We start from the raw sequence: 16,772 nt of genomic DNA, 5'->3' as shown, positions 1-16,772 counted from the left end.
TACAGCTTGGTCTCAGCTGTGGGTAGTTAGAGAAGGACCTGCCCTTGCTTCCACCACACAATAAAGGAGAGAGAGTGCCCCTAACCCCAGAGGTCACCAGTAAAGATCCACCAGGCCCAGATGAGTGCCGGAGAACAGGGAGTGGGCAGAAGACGTTCCAGGGCAGCACTGTGATTGATTTGGTATAGTTCTTTCCTGTCTGCAGCAAAAGTACAACGAAGAGGCGAAGCACCAGAAATAGTCCCTGTCACAGGCCTACCTTCCTGATCTCAGTAAGTTGTGAGCTGCAATTTCATGGTGCGAACAGAAATTTTCCACGAGGGCTACTCAGTAGGAAACACGTCATTCTGTCTGCCTGTTATCACCAGCTCCTGCGCTGTAACATAAGGTAAGTCTGCTTACGTTATGCTGCAGCGACAAACAGCCTGAGAACCTCAACAGCATAAAACAGGGAGAGTTTATTTCCTGTTTATGCTACATGCCTAATGCAGGTCAGCTGTGCCTTCTGCTCAAAGTCGTCCGCTTTCCAGGACTCAGGCTGCGGGGGCAGCCTGAGTTACTCAAATGTGGCCAGTCATTGTGGCAGAGGGAACAAGTATGGCAAAGCATGCCCCGGCTCTTAGAGCTTCCACCCAGAAGTGAGACGTGTGACTTCTGCTCACCCAAAGCAAGTCTGCACACAGGGAAAGGCGAGGCAGAGTTAGAATGTGTGTGCACAGCCCACTGACCCCCACACACGCCCCAGGAAGTCCCTGGAGTCCCTTGCTGAAGAGATATTGTTTTAACTGAGCAAATGATAATCAAATTTAAACTGTACTTAGCAGGCTGTTAGCTTTCCTGACACGAGAAGTTCTGTAAGGAGGGCTTGGTCGTAGGTAGAGAAGAAAAAGAAAGACAAAAGAATAAGTGGAGAACAGATGATGAGTGAAGCATAAGAAGAAAATAGAGGGGCTGGCCTGGTGTGTAGCGGTTAAGTTCTTGCACTCTGCTTCGGCGGCCTAGGTTCGCCAGCTCAGATCCTGGGTGCGGACCTACACAGCGCTCACCATGCCATGCTGAAGCAGCGTCCCACACAGAGCAGCTAGAAGGACCTACAACTGTGACATACCACTATCAGCTGGGGCTTTGGGGAGAAAAAAATGAAAAAAAAGGAGGAAGACTGGCAACAGATGTTAGCTCAGGGCCAATCTTCCAAAAAAAAAGAAGAAGAAAATAGAGAAATGAAGGAGAGAAGGAGAATCATGACGGTGAGGACTGGACTCCTTGTCCAGAGTGGCTTTGGCACAACTTTCTGCTCCGATTCTCCACTGCTGTTCATTTCTCTACATCCTGACTAGTTATCGAATGAAGAAAGATGAAGGGAAGAGCAGAAAGGTGTGGGAAATCAAAGACACATGAGTCTGGGCTATCAAAGAAGGATAACTGGAGGAAAACACCAGGTACCATGAGGAGCGAAGGAAAATGGAAGCCACCCACGGAGAGTCTGAAATTCAAAAGCTACTTCAGCTGGCGAGAGGCTGCAGAGGAGCAAATGCTAGAGTTTCTTGCTCTAGCCCTTGAAGTATCAGATTTTTCCCTGGCTGCACTCTGCCTGATAATATTTGCAAAACTCACACTCTTGAGATTTTACGTGTGTCCCAGGGAACAAGATCGCTCGTTGGGAACTGGTCATCCCAGATAAATACACTGGGCACCTTGCATCATGGCTTGAGGGTTGGCCTGCGTGAAACAGCGCCTAGCTGCTCCAGCTCCCGAGTCCGGCCCCTCCACCCGTCTTTGGACACACGCTCAGTCTTACCACTTCACACAGCTCCTGGCCTTGGAGAACATGCTGGGCCTGCTGGGTAGAGGTGGTATCACTGCATTCCAGAGAAAACCTTACTCTGACACTCTGACCCATGAGAAATCACTTAGGTTTGTTTAAAAAACAAGTCTTTAGAGCTCCACAGCCTGGTGCTAGAAATATCGCTCGAATGTAACCAGAGCTGTTTCAGCAGCACCCTGCTAGTGGCGACTCGCAGACTACCAGGCATCTCATTTAACGTCAGACTGTCTTTTCACACAAAAACCATGAAATTATTTAATTGAAATCCACTGCAAGAGAGCCTCCAAATCCTCAAAGAGGGGCAGGCATCTGCCTGGGAAAGGAGCAGGCTGCTTCCCAAGGTGCTCTCAGGCCTGGCAGGGGATTTTGCCCACACTAGCCTCTGTTTATCATTTTTCATGACTTAATTGTGGAATTGTTTTTTAAAAATTTCCATGAAATAGAAATAGTTTTCTAAAGAGAATCCACTCATTGTTACTAAGCAGGAAATCTTAGAGTATTGCCAATGGCTTACATTCCCTTTCAGCATTCTGTTGAGTATCTCCTCTTTTTCTGAAATCCATACTTCCCCTTTCTTCCTCCATCTACAAATATATTATTTCCTAAAGAGCTGTTGTGTTTTACACAGGGCAGCCACAAGCCTAATTGATGCCTTCGTGTGAAAAAAAGGGCTCGGTCCAATGGGGCCCAGCTTGGCAAGTCCCCATGTCCGTGAGAAGCAAAGGGCACCCCTCCTTGGGAAGGTTCCCTACTCCAGGCTGCACGGCTTGGTGAGCAGAGTGTGGGCTTGATTTCAATCCCCACACGCCCTTCACGCAGGCATGAAGTACACAAACCGCACAACTGTCCATGTAAGCTCTTACATGTTCTTACACGATATATCTCCTTGGCTACACATGGTTGATCCAGGGGTGGCTTTTTATACAAGCCAGGCCAAGCAGAGCCCTTCTGTGGAATTTTTTCTGACTAGACCCAAGACAGTCAGACCTTCTCTGTTAGTATAAGTCAAAGGATGAATTTCCTGAGCTGTTGGTGACTGTGATTCCTACCATTTGAAAAAAGCCGTTGGTAGTAGAATGTAAGCCAACGTGCACAAAGAAACAAAAGCAAGAGATGGCCAGTGTTCACTCAGCACCGAAGTCCCTGTTCCAGTGGTGCCTGGACCAGCAGCGTCCCTGCCCTGTCGTGGGGGGTGGTCTGGTTGCTCAGCGCTCCCTTGGATTCTGTGAGTCAACAGACATCCTTTTTGCTTCAGCTTCTTTGGGTTGGGTTTGCATCACGGCAACTTGAGAGTCATGAAAAAATGCAGCAGCACTGCAAAGAGCAGCCATGTATCATGGCAGCCGATGCTTGCAGATGTAGCTCCAGCCAGCACAGAGAGGAGATAACTGCAACCGAGGCACAGAGGCCTGTGCTTGTTAAACGACCCAGAGCCCACAATTCCCCATCTCCAGCAGTATGACCTTAGGCAAGGCCCCAGACCTCAGCTGCCACATCTATAAAATGGGAATTTTAATAGTTCCTATTTCATAGGTTTCTCGAGAGGATTAAATGAAATAATGCATGTAAATATTCAGGACAGTGCCTGGTACCTAGTGCTCAAATATTAGCTCTGATTATTATTCTTTTATTATTTCCAGTGTCAGAACAGCGCTTTCACATAGAAGAGACACTAGTAACTGTTGCAATAGCTATAACAATCTCATTTTAGCCCTAAATCCTTAGCTAACACTCTGTGACCTTAGTTAAGTCATTTTATTTTTTTTGAACCTCAATTTTCTCACCTGTAAATGGGAATAATAATAATACTTTTGGTAGGTTAATTGAAAGACAACATGAAATAATGTGTGTGAACAAATGTCATGAACTCTAAAACTCTACCCAACTATAAAAGATGAAAGATTAGAAAGATGAATCTAAGTTTGCTTCTTTTCAAAGATACTAAGATATCAATATTTCAATAGCTAAGAAAGAAGTGAGAATTTGAAAACCGACATTCTTCTTTTGAATGCAGTCAGTACTCTATGTCCTAAAAATAGAGACTTTTTTTCCATTGGAATCAATAAAACTATTTCTATTTTGACTGAGAAAAATGTGTCCTTTGAACACGCTTCTTTTTCTTGAATTAGCTCTCATGCAAAAATTTTGCTTTCCTCTCAGGAAGACTGAGAATTTTAACAGTATCCCAAGCTCAGCCTGGGAAAACAGCAACTTTAAAATTACAGATCAGATCTTGGCACGATGTTTAAAACATTAGCCTGCACACAACAAAGGAAGCCTCAGATCAAACCATCTGTTTTCTTAGCATGTTAGCATTTGATAAGTGGAGATTTTGAAAATAAAACTGAATACAATCATCTCTGGAACATTTCAGTGAGCGAGTAGCCTGAGCGAGAAAAACCTATTGCTTTTACTAGCAAGTTTGCAGATATTATTGAAGAAGGTGTTCAGCAGAATAAATTCTGTGAAACAAAGAATAAAAAGGTGAAACAAACGATGAGAATAGGAAAGTTGAACATAGCTACAACATCCTGCTTCTCTTTTAATTTAGAACCTACCTGTCTATTCTATGACACATCCTCCTCCCCTCTTAACCTGAACGTTTGCAAGGAAGGAGATGGAAAGTTGGGGGGATTGGAGAGAGCCTCGGCGGTCGTTTGACTCAGCCGTTTTCAAGCCTGGCCGCTGACCTGCTCAGAGCAGCTCCTTGGTGATGTGGTTCCAAGGTTGTGGCAGACACTATTGACCGCCTTCCAGCGACACTTTTCCTTGCTTTCTTGCTAACAAAGCCTCGATTTTGCTCAGTTCTCAATATGCCTACCATAGCAGATAACTCAGGATTGGTCTCTGTTAACTCCTTGCTACTAGAGGTAGTGGAACGACTCAGTTCTGCCCAGTAAGTAAGGGGATTCTCCTGGGGGCTTCGGAGGAGGTTCTCCTCAGGTAAAGGGCGAAAGGCCTATAAGTCTACCCGTTGGCCCCCCTTCCCCCTCCTTCTTTGAACACCTACGTGAGGACGTGATGCCTGGAGCTCCTGCAGACCTTTAGGTGGCCAAGCAGGGAAGACCAGCCAGTAGCAGAGACTGACTCAGTGGCTGCCGGAGCTGAGCTGCTGACTCACTCCAGAAACTCCCACCTGAGACTTCTTGTTACATGAGCAATTAAATGACATCATTGACTAAGATACTGTTGGGTTTTTTGTTACTTGTAAGTAACTAACTGATAATAGGGCCTTCCACAAAGAATTCTACCCTCTGCTCTCCCCTCCAACTCCCCCAGACCCATAATACCTGGACAAACAGGACGCTACACATTGAGAACCACAGAATGTCAGAGCTGGAATCACTCTACACTTCCAATTAACAGACGATAAAATAAGAAATTCAGAAGTGATTCCCCTTGTTTAAAGGGTGGAGCCTTATTAGTACAAATGCCGATGGGAAAGGAGAGAGACACATCAGACATTTGAACTTTGGTGTGAGTGACTCTATCAGAATCATTTCACAGGAGCAGGTTTGTCTGTGGACAAGGAACATTAAGCGCCAGGAAACCACTGTGAGGAGGTTCTCTTTACAAAGGAGAAAGGTCTCCTTTGTAAGGGATCCTTTACAAAGGATCAATGTCTTCTTCAGTTTTTCTAAGGCCAGATCTGAAGTAAAGTTTTCCACAAATGTTATGTGAAATGGAGAATGCATTTTTCAAAATTGCCTTCCTGAAATGCACAATGAGCAGTTCCTCCAGAAGTCTGCGTGAGAGCTCTGGCCTCACCACCTCTGGGCTGCTGGTCCTGCTCTGGGCATTGGAGGCGCTGGGCATTGGCAATGGGGAGGCCACTAGGTTCATAGAACCTCGTGGAAGAGACTTAGAAAAAAAAAAGCAGAGTTAAAATGATACTATTAAGAGTATCAGAGACCAGTTTCAAAAGCTGAAAATATTTCCTGAACTTCTGCAACCCAATTCTTCCATAGCCATGTGGATGCAACCTGATTATTCAGTTCATTTGAATTGTTGGTTTACAAGATTTTTCTTGAAATTTTGACAATACCTTCCCCTATTTTTCCCCTCAAATTTTTATGAAAACCAAGATCATTTTAATCAGAGAGAATATATTTAATTATAACAATAATACATGTTTACATCCACGTCTGTCCTCGACATTGCATATTTCTAGCTCTATGTAGCACAGTGTGTAGAACACACCAGATGCTCAGTAAATATTTGTGGAATCAACGCGTGAGCAAAGGCAGGACACTTAGAAATACAAAAAAGAGAATTTTAGAGAAAGTCCCTATTCTATATATTCGTTTGTAGACAGTCAAATCTTGTTCCACAAATATGTTTTCTATATGTATTTTAAATTGTTCGTTTCTTTTCCTATAAAGAGGAAGGCTATTGTAGTTGTTGTTTCCTGAAAATGCTGGGTTTTTTGGAAATTTTCAAGTGTATTTTAGTCTACTATAACAAGGGACAGAAGGAATGTAAGCTGCTTCCACAGGTTTATACATGAGATGGAAACAAACCTGTGTCCTCACTGCCACTGCAAGCTTCTCTACTCTGCTATGGAGGTCAGACTGAGACATTTGGTGGAGTTTTATAGTTCGACTAGAACAATTTAAAAAGCTGATGTAACCAAAGTAAGTAAATAATAAATGTTCTTCTTCATTTGTTATTACATGGGGTAAACGTAAGTCATGACGTATTTTCTTTGCTCACTTGAATGATTCATGCACTGACGTTACAAGCTTGTTTCAGGGCTGTTGGAGCTGTGCATGCAGCTCTGGAGGCAGATTAAGAGTCTGCCATTGAAACTCCCTGGAAAGGTCCACGTTGGCAACACAAGTTAGCAAATATGATATTGATACCGCTGTACCAGTCCCAGGTTGGGCATACTGCTTTTCCAGTAAATCATCTCCTGCTCACTCTGTGTGTGGTCACGGCTGGGATTTTTACTCAGAAACACTAGGGGGAAATAATTAAAACAGAGTTTAGTTCTAAGTTTCATTGGGCAGCCCATTATAAAATTTTATTACAACCATCAGCAGGGAGCTACCAAGGGATTCAACAGGACTTGAGTTCAAATTACAGTCCATTTCCAATCACGGATGCCTACGTTATTTGTACACTGGATTATCTTACCCTTGGCAAAACTGACCTTGGGAAAAACAAGGAAATAAGGGCAGTTTGTCTTAAGTTCAAGTTTTCCCATCTAGCCATTCCTTAAACAGACATGTGTTACACATATATATGATGCCAAGCATTGTTCCAGGTGTGGAGGACCCTGCAGACAACAAAGCAGAGTCCCTGCCTTCGGGGGTCTTAGTTTATTAGACAAATATTATAAAGAAATCAACAAAAAAATACCTATGTAATACTGGGTAACCATAAATGCTATGATGATAAATAAAGAAGATTGAGGGGATGAGAGTGATATTTTAGATGGGGTTCTCAAGACGAGAGGCATCTATGAACAGGCAAGTGGATGAATGGAGAAGCCAGCCTTGGGCTGCCTAGAGGAAGAGGTTCCAGGCTGAGAGAACAGCAAGTACAAAGGACCCAGGGCAGACCTGTATTTGGCATGTGAGGACCAGCAAGGAAGCTAGTGTGATGAGCAGAGGGAACTCATCAAGTGTGTGAATTGCTGTCAGAGAGACAACCAGGGACACGACCATGTAGGACTTGAAGGCCTCAGGGAGGACTTTGGATTGGTTCTAAATGCCAGTGAAGCTACTAGAGAGTTATTGCAAGAAAATGACACAATCTGATTTGCTTTTTGAAAGGAGCCTCTGGCTGCCATTTAGAGACTAGATTACGTGGGGGTGGGGGAGGGATGGGGGTTAAAAATAGAAATAGGAAAACTAGTTAGAAGATTTTTAAAGAAATCTTCCCCAGAGATGAGTGGTTTGGACCAGAGATGGGATTTCTGGAAATAAGATGGGAATGAAAGAGAAAAACTAAGGATGACTCTGGTGAAGAGCCTCATCAACTGAGTAGTACTGTTGATTAAGATGAGGAGGACGGGGAGAAGCAGGTTGGGTGGGTGTGGGCAGGGGATCAAGAGGTCAATTTTGGACATGTTAAGTGTGAAGTCTTAGGTGAAACCCTCTTAATGGAAGTGTTTACTGTAGACATACACTTTGGATCCTGTTTCTATAAAAAAAAGACATCAAGAGGGGAAAGACCTGGTAAAATGATCTCATACGGCCTTACGAGGCCTGATAGTGAGGGGTGCTCGGAGGCTTGGGAGGGTGCTGCCCTGCTGCCATCACAGGTGCAGATGACTGTTGTTGCTGCTGGTTCATCGAGGTGCCAACAAGGTGAGTGAATCGTGCTCAGCGTTCTGCAATACAGTCATGCGCCTGCATCACGACGTTTCAGACCACATATATGATGGTGGTCCTGTAAGATTAGCACCATAGAGCCTAGGTGTGTAGCAGGCTATACCATCTAGGTTTGTGTGGGTACACTCTATGATGCTCACACAACGACAAAGTCACATGACGTGTTTCTCAGAACGTATCCCCGTTATTACGCAGCACACGACTGTTCTGAGATTGTGGTGAAGGGAGACAAAGCAACCATCAGGCCTTCTAGCAGCCTGACTGTCCAGACCAACTCTGTAGTTTGGGAGAGTGGAAAGGAAGGCCAGCCCGAGAGTACTGTGCATTGGATTCCATCTTGTTTCTACGTAATAGTGGGTACCTTTCTCACCCTACTGTTTATATCCTACTGCACCCACTGAAAACATTCCTGTGGTTAGAAGTCCTGACTGAAAAGATGTACTTGGATATCTCATGGCAAAACATCCACGTCGGGGAGTGTAGACGGAAGTGCCCCCCCTGGAGATAGATCTCCAGGGGTCTGTTCAAGGTAAACGCGCAGCAGATGAAGTGTTAGCAGAAGCAAAGAAACCATGAACTGAAGATGAAGAGTGTGCGCACTTCGATGAAGGGAGATCGGCTGTTCGTTGGAGAGTCCCAAAGAAGGGATTGTACAAACCAAACAGATAGACTCTTCAAAGCTATGTCAATGGAAAAAAGGGGTGCAATCAAAGTAAAAATTAAGGCTAAGAAAAGATCTATAATCAAGTCTGATCTGATGATGATATAACTGCCCTAAAGCACAAGAGTTTCAGGGGTGCTGAGGTAAATGTGACCCAAGATATTGTCAGCAGAAAGAGTGTGGGGGACAGGGCAAGGGGGAGGATCAGAAGCACAGTTTCCAAGAATATTTTTGCAATTCTTCAGTCTGTAAAGGAAAGAGAAGAATAGAATGTACCTGAACAGTAACTGGCCCCAAATACCACACCTGTGGATCCCATGTTATACACCAAATACCCTTTCCCAGCTGCCTACAACAGATATGACCAGGAAAGATTCAAAGGAAAAGAAGAAATGGAGGGCTTCAAAACTGATACTATGGTACCTACCACAGAGGCCCTGGAAATCTGTAACAGAGGATGATGCACCTGTCCCTAGGATGCAGACACTTGAACACAGCCCATTCTGAGAGCAGTTTCTCAAGCAAAGGTCCCCCAAACCAGAAGAAAGGATTTCGAGCACCCATTGTCATAAGTCAGGCAGTTACCACCTCTTTGATAACCGTGCTCCATGCAAAGACCTTCTATAATAGGACCTGAAATTTTCCCCATCAGATGAAAAGCAAAAACAAGGCTACCAATGGGAAAATGACAGTATAATTCAGAGAAGAAAAGAATAGATGCCCAGGGGGCGCTACAACTAGTGTCCGAGTTCTTTGTAGGGTAGAGACTAGCCCCTCAAGTGGAAGCCTGATGACTGGGGGGACCAGGTTGTGGCGCGTTTTGTACAGTGTCTGCCTGGCAGTGCAAAGATTGGCCATGGCTTTGGCCTGATGGATCACCAGTTGATATATTTGCTAAAATTAAAGACTTTCATCTTAAGTATGATGAAATTTGTCTAGACCCAAATGCTCAGAAATGGGATAGAACAGTGTTAGAACTCAGCTATCACAAAAGTTCTTTGGCTGGATCAGCTTTCTTACAGTGCTGAGCACACATCCCAGTGGACATTCTACATTAGTAGATTTCTGCTTTTTCTGGAAATTTGGATTAAGAAATATGGATATACCTTGATCTAAAGGCTGAAACTCAAGTGTTATGAATTTACCAAAAACTTACGAATGAAGAAGGTCACAGACTGGTCTTTTGTATGACCTTACTTGATGCTTTGTGGGGAAGCCTGGTTAATAGACTTAGGTGCTGTGGCTTTTGCCTTTTCCAGCTGCCTCTCCCCAACTCCTGATTTTTTTCTCTATTTCTTCGTCGGCCCCGAAGCCCCATCTCTCCCTGCCACCCCTTGTCTTCAGGGCCTGGCATATAATAGAAGCTCCTCCCACAACCCAATGTAATGCTACAGCTAATTGAGGTGTAGTTTGAAAAACAAAATATTATTTGTTATTCTTGTTGCAAGTTTTGTAATTACCACAATTACTGTTTAGAACATGTTGGAGTCACCAGTGGCCTGAAGCACAACCTCTGAATGATCCGTGTCTGATATCAGAACGGAGTGGCAGTGTCATAAATGTCACCCCACACCACTGCTCTGATATACGCCCTCGTTAAGGCCGAGGAGAAGAAATTTAAATATCAGAGTTGAGCTCCTGAGCAATCATGTCATTTCTATTGATCACCTAATGAAAATGTACGGCATTTTACAGTGAAGAGAGAAGGTTACATGGGGCTGCCAGCTTCCACAGCTGTGCTCACGCCACGTCCAGGAAAGCCTCTCACCGTACTTGCTCTAATGGTGCATTTTAAGATTCTCTTAACTGCAGAAAGCACAGTAGGACTGAAGAGAGGCTGGGCACTTTAGTTCTGCAATTTCATTACCAAGTGACATAAATAAAATTTAGACACTGGTAAGCATCATGAGAACCCCGAAAGCTGAAAAGTAGAGACAAAAGTAAAGGGAAGATGAAGTCTTTGCTGGATCTATTTGGCTGGATGACGCCTGCGATATTTTCCTGAGATCCTACAGATGTGATGTTAACAGCAACTATGAAAAATCCAAATGGGGAGCACAAATATGAGCACAGGAACATCACACAGTGATAGCCTATTAACACCTCACAAAGAAGCAGAGGAGTGTATCACAGACGGAAATGAGTGAGAATTACGTCACCTACAGAGTCTGCTTTACAGCCGGGAGAACTAAGAGTTCCCAAGAAGCCATGACAACTCTTCCCAGTAGGGGGACTGTGGGCGCTGCTCCTGGCAACCGCGGCCTTGGAGGAGGTTAAGGGATTTGCCATCACTTGCTAAACAAGAAATTTCCTATTTCTTTTTAAATTAACCACAAGGATAGAAAGGGAAAAAGGACTCCCTTTGGCCCCCAATAGTCTCCAGAGAACTTTGAGCTCCAAAGCACACATGCCGAAGCCACGCCGACGTGTCACCTTCTCAGAAGGTCCTCCCTGATTTTCTTATCTAAACCAGCACGTACCCCGCACGACTCTCCAGCCCTTCGCTCTGCTTGGCGGCCCCCTGTGAGCCTGTTCCTGCCCGAGGAGGGCAGGCTGGCAGCTGGTCAGGCAGAACCTGGAGCGGGCATCCTGCCTCTGTGACCTGCCAGCTGGGCAACCTTGGGCAGAGTACGTAATTTTTCTCTGCCTCACTTTCCTCTTCTGAAAAATAGAGATGTTAATAGTGCTGACTTTGTAGGATTGTTGGGAGGATTAAATCAGTCACTATTTAAAGTCCTCGGAGCAGAATGTGGCAGGCAGTCAGACTGTGTTTGTGAAACAAAACAGAGCAGTAAAATGTGTTTGCTTGTTTATTATCTCCCCCATTAGAAGGTAAGGCGGAGGAGGAGAGCGCCCGGCTTTACTCTCTGCTGTCCCTCAGTGCTGAGGACCGCGCCCTGCGCACAGCAGGCTCGTGGTGAAGACTCGCCGAGGTGTGGCTGGTGGCGCCTCTGCGCAGCTTTCCTTGGCTTCTCTCTAGTATTTCACTCCCTTCTTTCTTCAATGACGTCCTTTGGGTGATTTAGCTTATGTGTTTATTTAAAGACATAGAAATGTTCTATGCCCACAAATTCTCCGGGAATCTAATCTTGTTAATACAGCTATAAGTTTATTGAGCTCTTGTAGTTTCAGGCCTGTAGTTCCTCCTGGCCCAAATATATGGTCCAGGAACTGTCCTCAGCCTGTATTTTAACTATGAGATGATGAGACGTTGTTTAAGTAAGCACTCTAGGCTGAGCCGTGAGGTACACAGGCCCACGGGGATCAGGGGCAAGGTAGGTAGGGGCAGTGTGGGGACCAGGCACCAATTTGGCCATCACGCATGTCTCAGAATGGGTGGCCCACCTTCCCACTCTCGGCAGGAAAGTGTCCACCAACCTGGCAGCTTTATCTGAGAGTTTTCTCTGGTGAAGAGAGGGCTGTGGAGCACCCTGCAGACAGGGGTAATGTCGTGGTCAGATGGGGGTCCTGTACAAGCGACACGGAGGGGCAGGAGGAGCCATCTGAATTGAAGCGGGTCCTTATCAGTGACTGAGCTACAGAAGCAGTGCCTAAACCCACGGCAGAGGGGCCTGGGCAAGACCTCACGTGCTGTGCAGCCCCAGGCACGTGGCCTGTGTTTTGGAGCCCACGCCAGTCCCAGCAGGGAGCTGGAGGACCATCAGAGGCCACAGCACAGTCGCTGAGGGCCGAAGCCCGCCGGCTGGCGCCCGGTGCTCTCAGCGGTCTCTGTGCGGCCCGTGGCCTGGGGCTTTTCTCTTTCCTTGGGCTGGGCTGTCCTGGGCATCTGAAAACCAACATCCTTCAGTTCCCGAAAATGTCTCATGACTTCTTTAAGCAATTTCCTCCTTTCCATTTTCTCTTTTCTTCTTCAGAAATTCTTCTTAAGTCTACCTCTCAGTTTGAGCCTCTGATTTTCTTAATGTTTCTTTTCTGTTTTCCTATTAGAACTCTTTAGAGTTTTTTATTTTTACTTTGTTTTACTTCCTGGTCTATTTGCTTAAATTTATCTCTCAGCTATTTTATTGACTTTTTCCACTTCAGCTTTCAAATTTTCACTTCGAGAGCCGCTAGGTCTCGGCTGGGGGATGCGAGGTGCTCTCTTCTCTCTCTGAAGGGTTCCATGGGAGATATTGGGGGGGTTTGTCTCTTCCCCCCTCTGGCGAGTTTCCGAGTCCTCTGAGTTCCCTTTCCTTTTCTCCTTTGCTGTCCCTGTCCCGGGCGTTAGCAGCGCCCTCGCCGTCTGGGCACCCTCGGCCCCTCTCACGCCCGCGCGGGAGGGGGGCCCTGGAGGGCGGGAGGGGGGCCCCGCGCCGCTGCCTCGCCTCCCCCGCCCCTCGTGCGGGGCTGGAGCGGGGCGGCCACTGCGTCCGGCGGCCTCCCGCGCTGCTGTCTGCACGTGCGTTTGGTGCCGCCGTCCGTTTCTCCAGAGACGGGCCCTCCAGCTCCCCGCCCGGCGAGTGCGAGCGCGGCCGCCAGCGCTTGGGCCGAGGGCTGAGCCTGGGGCCGGGAGGGGCTTCCAGCCTCGGGCCTCGCCCCCCCACCCCCGCCCCGTGTGCTTGAGTCCAGCCCTTCTTTGGGAACTTGAGAAAGCTAATCAAGCCTTTCTAGCAAATTCTAAAACTCACAATGAATAGCTTACTCAGTAGGATAGTTCTTAAAAAGCTGCAAACCAGAACTTTAGAAGCTTTTTTCATACCGCCCCTCTTGAGCACAGGGACGGAGAGGGGCTGTGAATTTGTTGCACAAGAGCGTGGCCCTGCGGGCTGGCCTTCCCACACGTGTGCTCAGAGGCACTTCAGGGTGCGGGACGAGGGTGGGTGGCAGTGCAGGGCGGCCCAGGGACACCATGAGCGCTCGTGTCCTGGGCTCGTAGGGACGGGCTGTTGGGTAAATTACTTTACCTTCACCAGTGAAATTAGGGGGACTGAGGGGGGCTCTGTAGGTCCCTTCCAGCTCAAAGATCCCCTGTTCCATTCCCCCACAAGGAGCCGTCTCGTTTTCATCCCTGCGGAAAGCTGGGATGAGTCATACACCGGCACGAGGAATTCTACTTCAGGACATCAAGGTGACACCAAGTGAATACTCTGAATTCTAAGTCACAGTGACGTCTCCCGCCCTGTGTGGTTGGGTGACATGTGAATGCGCAGTGCCACCAGTACTCTGCTTCTGCAGTTACTTGAGCTTTTCTCTCAGGCATGAATAGGCAATGGCTGTAAACATGTTTCTTTTAAGGCTTGTTAAGATTGGAATTTCACATTTCAAAATCTGCATTATGTATTTAAGAAATGAGTGTGACAAGCCGCTTTGTGTGGCTGGGAGTGAATTTGAATGTGTAATACACATCACTTATGAAGGATGGCAGCGGAAAGCTTGTTGATACAGTGTGTTGGGGTGTGGGAGCTTGTTGACAGTGTTTAGTTTACACGCACACGTTTACACACATGTGTTTACACACACACATGCACACTCAAGGCCTTGGAACCGGTCCTTGCAAATGCCCAGGAAGGTACTTCGATACCACCTCTGTGTGCAGGGACATGTCCTTGTAATGAGTCGTGTGAGATACCAGGAAATATTTCAGCAAAAGATAAAACTACAAGCAGAATATATTATTCCTCTGAAAAACTTTTGTCCTTCGGTAAGCTTAAATCCTTTTCCCCGTGACCCCTTGGGAGGAGAACGCTCTCAATTAGAAAGGCTTTTATCTGCAATTTGTAGGGACCGGCCCTGCCGTGGCTTGTGACACTCTTGCAGGTCTCCACACAGGCCGAGGGGGCGGGGCCCAGCTGCAGCCTGGCCTGTCTTGGTGAACGTCCTCTCATCCTCTAGGGAGCTCTGCAAGAGGGCAGCTTTGTGAGGAGCTGTCACAGAGCTGTTTCCCACCACCGCCCTGCCTTGTGGGAGGTTGCCACGAGGCAGTTTCTCTTCTGTTTCCCTGGTTCCTGTGAGGCATGGGGCTGTCCACCTGTCCCCCTCGTTCAGAAACAGGTGCAGACTCTAAAACTACTTGGCTGGAGTCTAGAGTTGGCTCCTCAGCAACAGAGTGTCCCACTGCTCATGTCCCCCATCATCTGGCCTTTCCGTTTGCTGTAGTCCTGTGGGATAAGGGACACAGGTAGCTGACACTGGGCTGATCTTGCTTATGCTGTCTGTGTAAATAATAGAGTGCCTAAATCCGCCTGGGTTTGTTGTCTCCTTGCCAGCTGAATCAATAGAAGTGTGGCAAGCTAATCTAGTAGTGTTGTAAGTGGCCACCATGTTGCTGCTTATTGACTGCTTGATAGAAAACCTGACCAACAGTAGCTTAAGAAAGGGAGGATATTTATTTTCCTCATGTATCAAGAAGTCTAGACATAGGCAACTGCTATGTTTTCAGCAACGTGATGTCAGTACAAAAATTCTTCAGTCTTCTTGGTTGAAAGATGGCTGCTGCAGTTCCAGGCATCACATCTGCATTCAAAGCAGGATGAAGCAGTGAAGGTAGGCACCAGCTATCTGTCTGTTTTTTTAGGAAAGCAATAGCTTTCTCGGAAACCCCCCACCAAACTTCCCCTTGTACATTATTGGCCCTAACAGGGTCATACCACCCTGAGCTTCGAGGGAGGCCAGATATCCAGTTTTGAAAGAGAGGAACTAAATTGGCATGATTGGCCTGGAATAGACCAGACTAGTCACAGAACACCTTGTGCTGGTCTCCTTGCTCTCTGAACCAGACAGGAGTCCCACTAGTGAGACAGAAGGGGAGGATAAGGCGGGTAGGCAACAACTGTGTCCCCCACTTGAACCAGTGTTTCGAGTCCCAGCTTTCCCAGCTCCAGAGACCAGTCAGCAGCTGACCCCACTGTCTCTCCTTGCGTGCACACCAGTTATATCTCACACCTGAACTGACCAGAGAAGAGAAGGCTTGGGGCGTTGTGAATACAATTTCCAGTTATGCAGAAACCCTGGGACTACCCTAAAAGAAGAAACCATTAGAGTTGTTACAATCAAAGACTATGATACACCAGCCCCCGAACTCCTTTTCTTTTCTTCATTCCAGAGGTGAAATACCAGACTTAACATCAGATAGTTAGAAGAGAATGACGTGAAGTGGACGTGGAGAATCTGGAGCCACCACAAAAGCTTACTCACCTGTGCAGATTTCCAGCCATAATGTTTCCTTCAGGTAAGAATACTACATCCCCTCTTGTTTAAGTGAGAGATAGTTGGGATTATTACCTGTGTTTTGGGAAATTGATAGAAGGAAAAGTCAACCTATCTGGTCTGGAGAAGACAGAGTTGTTCAAATGCTGTCAGTGGACCTAATCCCTTAGACTGTGAGGCTATGAAGACTTAACCTACCCCTTCCTTCTCTTTGACCTATCAAACTCCTATACATCCCTCAAGACTCTGCTTAAAGATACTTTTCTTTATGAAATCTTTCACAAATTTCTCAAAGTTAGGCAAACCATCTGTAATCCTACAGCCTTTTTTCATATCTCTATTTTAACCCCTACCACTGGCACACAGGAATTATTTACTTATATGACTGTCTAACCCCCTAATCAGGAACTTTTCCAGGGGAGCAGTTTTGTCCCAAACACTTAGCACAAGGTGGAAAGCACAGTGGTAAGTTCTCAACATATTTTTTATTGAATAAAATCTATTTAAACTTTGAATAATTAATACCTTATAATATTAATGTCCTATATTTTAATTTGAACACGTAATAATTAAAAAATGCATTTATGGTCTCAAAAAAGACATAAGCAAAATAAAAAGCAAATGCAAACCAAGAAAAATATTTGCAACTCCTATCATACAAAAATTGTTTATTTTTCTAATATTTATAAACTCCTAGAAATTGAGATGAAAAAGATCAACAAGCCAAAAGATAAATGGGCAAGGACGTGGACAGGCAAATCCCATAAAAAGAAGTATAAACGGTCCTTAAATCAATGAAAAG

The 16,772-nt window shown here is 46.0% G+C and overlaps 1 pseudogene; it reads left to right on the top strand.

Moving 5' to 3' along the window:
• Positions 1-8,012: 8,012 nt before the first annotated feature.
• On the top strand, positions 8,013-9,852 carry LOC131420627 (parafibromin-like; annotated as a pseudogene).
• Positions 9,853-16,772: the final 6,920 nt, after the last annotated feature.

This window comes from Diceros bicornis, chromosome 23 (genome assembly GCF_020826845.1).
Source record: "Diceros bicornis minor isolate mBicDic1 chromosome 23, mDicBic1.mat.cur, whole genome shotgun sequence".
Taxonomy (NCBI): Eukaryota; Metazoa; Chordata; class Mammalia; order Perissodactyla; family Rhinocerotidae; genus Diceros; species Diceros bicornis.
The sequence above is the reverse complement of the archived record's forward strand: the minus strand, read 5'-3'. Positions and strand labels throughout refer to the sequence as shown.